Genomic DNA, 3,744 nt, shown 5'->3' with positions numbered 1-3,744 from the left:
GCTTAATCGCATGTTATCCTTTGAATGTGAGAACACAGCCAAAAGTTTGTTGAGTATTCTCAAAGGAGGGAGTTGTTGGTGTCACTAGGCATAAATCTAGGTATCTCGGGAGGGTGGACGATCACGAGTGCTGATGAAGCCCTCCTGCTCAGGCCTCAATGAACCATTGTTCCTCCATGTTAAAGACTTTGTGTAACCTAGTGTAACCTAATGTACTAATAGCTGCAAAATGTAGTGTTAGCAGTTAGTTTTTGGTTGTAACAGCCAGTTCTCTGCAGTAACACGCTGAAGCGAGCTCAAGGTCGTTCTGAATACTGTATACATGTCTCAGCAGTGGAGAGGGGGGAGGAAGGGGGAAGACAAAAGATTGAATGAGAAAAGATACTGCAGCTGGACGGGAAAGGAGGGGGGAGTGAGAGATCAGCTAGTCAGCAAGAAAAAGTTTTGTAGTAAACAATTGGGATATAAAAGGCAGAAACTACTTGTTTTAGGTGTGCAGGATTTGAGATGGTTATTTCTCCCTTGCACCTTATCTGAGCTCAAATAAACTTGGTTGTTTGCTTCTCCATCCTGGTGTGTTTATTGGCGCTACGCACTCTGGGCAACGAACCCCGCTGCTGCTTGCCTCGGGCACCCTGTGCCGGCATCATCACCAAGTACAATGCTTGTTGATACTGGCTCTTAACCCCACTGAGAATGTTTTAGGGTCACTCCTTGCCCTTATCAACCTAGGAGTCTCAGAGCATTGTAACCAGCAGGTGCTCCAGTGGCACAATTGGTTAGTGCACAGTACTTATAGGGCAGTGCTGAGAGGAGCTATGCTGAGGCTGTGAGTTCAAGCCTCACCTGGAGCACTGGTTTTTATTAACCACATGGCATCACCCCCTCATTTGGCCCTGTGGAATGTAGAATTCCAGCCCTGGGGACATTGAAGCAGGGTAGGAATCAAAAATGCCCCTTCACTTATTACCTCCTCTCCAGAGTGCAGATCAGAATTTACAACCCTTCCTCCCCCACCAGCCCCTGTGCCAGGATCCCTCAAGTAGAGCCTGGAGTCCTGCCCATCCTTGACCCCTGAGCCTGGAGGGAGAGCAGCAAGGAGTCATTGTTAGAGGGCTTTCCTTTCCCCTGCCCACTTCCCTGGCTCTTGTCATGCAGACAGCAAGCAGCAAAAGACCAGAAGTCCAAAGCGCAGACAAAGGGATGTTTACTGGGGTGAGTTTCCAAGCAAGCAGATTCCAAAGCCCTTCACACCAGTCAGGCTGATCTCTATACATGGACAGAATCTGTTCCCCTGTGTTCCCTTCCCAGCTCTGACACCACAGAGCGTTTACCTCACATCCCTACAGACAATTCTTTCCTGGATGCTGGCTGGTGAGTCGTACCCACATGCTCATGGTTTAGCTGATCACCATATTTGGGGTCAGGAAGGAATTTTCCTGCAGGGCAGATTGGCAGAGACCCTGGGGGGGTTTCACCTTTCTCTGCAGCGTAGGGCATGGGTCACTTGCTGGAGGATTCTCTGCACCTTGAAGTCTTTAAACAACGAGTTGAGGACTTCAATAGCTCAGACATAGGTCAGGGGTTTGTTACCGGAGTGGGTGGGTGAGAGTCTGTGGCCTGTGTTGTGCAGGAGGTCGGACTAAATGATCATAATGGTCCCTTCTGACCTTAAAGTCTATGAGTCTATGAGCTCTGACACTGCACAGTGTTTACCTCACGTCCCCCTTCCCAGCTCTGACATCGCAGAGTCTTGCCTGTGTCCCTGTTCCCCGTTCCCTATTCCCATCCCCCTGTTAGCAAGCATGATGCCAAGTTCCCCACCCACTGCCTGTTTGACCCCAGTTTATACAGTAACAGATTCAGCGAGACCTTAACCAATCATTTTACTGAAATGTAATTAACCAATTCCAACCTATTGTAACAGAATTCTCTAACCAATTACATCCCACTCCCCTAATTAACTTACACCCAGTAAAATTAATTCTGCAGCAGACAGAAACAATTAGAGGACCAGACAGATTGACAACAGAAAAGCGGGGGCCATAAAGATAAACCCTAGAAATGACGGTTTCACCACCACAACCATTGAGAAGGGATTTCTTGCCAGACCAGATGCTCCCTTAAGATCTGTTTCTTTATCTGGTGGTGATGGGCACTATTCGGACAGGATCGTCTTCCTAACAGCCCAACCTCACCTTAGTTCAATGTGACAGGTTTGGGAGGTGAGGATGTGACCGTTCACTTCCCAGCATATAGCTGCCCCTGCTGCTTAGCCAAAGGCCTTAGCCTACTGTCAAGGTTTTTTTCCCCATTCTGAACATTAGGGTACAGATGTGGGGGACCTGCATAGACCCTTCTAAGCTTAATTACTAGCTTAGATCTGGTAACACTGCCACCATCCAGAAGTTAGTGTCTGGAACACTTTCTGTCCCCCCAAAACATTCCCCTCCCTGGGCAGCCTTTAGAGGCTTCACCAATTCCCTGGTGAACACAGATCCAAACCCCTTGGATCTTAAAACAAGGAGAAATTAACCATCCCTCCTCCTTTCCCCCCACCAATCCCTGGTGAGTCCAGACCCAATCCCCTTGGATCTTACAACAAGGAAAAATCAATCAGGTTCTTAAAACAAAAAACTTTTAATTAAAGACAGAAAGATAAAAATCATCTCTGTAAAATCAGGATGGAAAATACTTTACAGGGTACTCAGATTTATAAAGCCCAGAGGAAACCCCTCTAGCCTTAGGTTCAAAGTTACAGCAAGCAGAGGTAAAATCCTCTCAGCAAACAAGGATCATTTACAAGTTGAGAAAACAAAAATAAGACTAACACGCCTTGCCTGGCTAATTACTTACAAGTTTGAAACATGAGAGACTGATTCAGAAAGATTTGGAGAGCCTGGATGGACGTCTGGTCCCTCATAGTCCCAAGAGCGAACAACTCCCAAAACTAAGAGCATAAACAAAGACTTCCCTCCACCAAGATTTGAAAGTATCTTGTCCCCCTATTGGTCCTCTGGTCAGGTGTCAGCCAGATTTATGGAGCTTCTTAACCCTTTACAGGTAAAAGAGACATTAACCCTTAATTATCTGTTTATGACACCTACGAACAAGGGCTCAGACTCTCCTAGGGAGAGAAGGTCCAGACACAGGCAGACTGGAATTTTGGTTCTTTGTTTTATACCCCTGTCACTAGCTGAGTGATAAAAATACACCTAAGTTCTTAAAGTCTAGGCCTGTACAAGCAGTCTGAATATCTCTATTCTAACAGCCATCGGTCACTGTGGAAAAAAGATCTATTTAGGGTTGTTCCTAGACATTGTGGTGCCTTACACAGCACCCTGTCCCCCAGCCCGAGGTGGCAGAGCGGAGCAGGCTGGAGCCAGGTCACTCCACTTCCTGCCGCCTGGTAATTGCAGGGCAGGCCAGACCCCACACTCACGGGGTGGCAGGAAGTGAAGTGATCCGGCCCCAGCCTATTGCACTCTGCTTCCAGCCTTGGAAGTTGGACGCTGGGGAAAACGCCCCCCAGCACTCACCAGTGCCGCAGCTGGGAGCTGGTGGAGCAGAGCAGGTTGGGGCCAGGTCGTTCCACTTCCCGCCACCTGGTGAGTGCAGGATGAGACTGATCCCTCCTGCAGTCCACCAGGATGTAGCTCAGGGGAAGGGGTGGAGTGGGGGGGGGAGAATGGAGTTCAGCAGGGGTGGGAAGAGGATGCATGGGGGCAGAGCAGGGGTGGGGGC

At 48.6% G+C, this 3,744-nt stretch overlaps 1 non-coding gene across 1 annotated transcript; it reads left to right on the top strand.

Annotated features, from left to right (window-relative positions):
• Positions 1-760: 760 nt before the first annotated feature.
• Positions 761-854, top strand: TRNAI-UAU (transfer RNA isoleucine (anticodon UAU)). Its single transcript has 2 exons — positions 761-798; positions 819-854. It is a non-coding gene; the product is annotated as a tRNA-Ile (tRNA).
• Positions 855-3,744: the final 2,890 nt, after the last annotated feature.

Source organism: Gopherus flavomarginatus, chromosome 18 (assembly GCF_025201925.1).
Source record: "Gopherus flavomarginatus isolate rGopFla2 chromosome 18, rGopFla2.mat.asm, whole genome shotgun sequence".
In the NCBI taxonomy this organism is placed as follows: Eukaryota; Metazoa; Chordata; order Testudines; family Testudinidae; genus Gopherus; species Gopherus flavomarginatus.
Note: the sequence above shows the minus strand (reverse complement) of the source record. Positions and strands in the feature narration are given on the sequence as shown.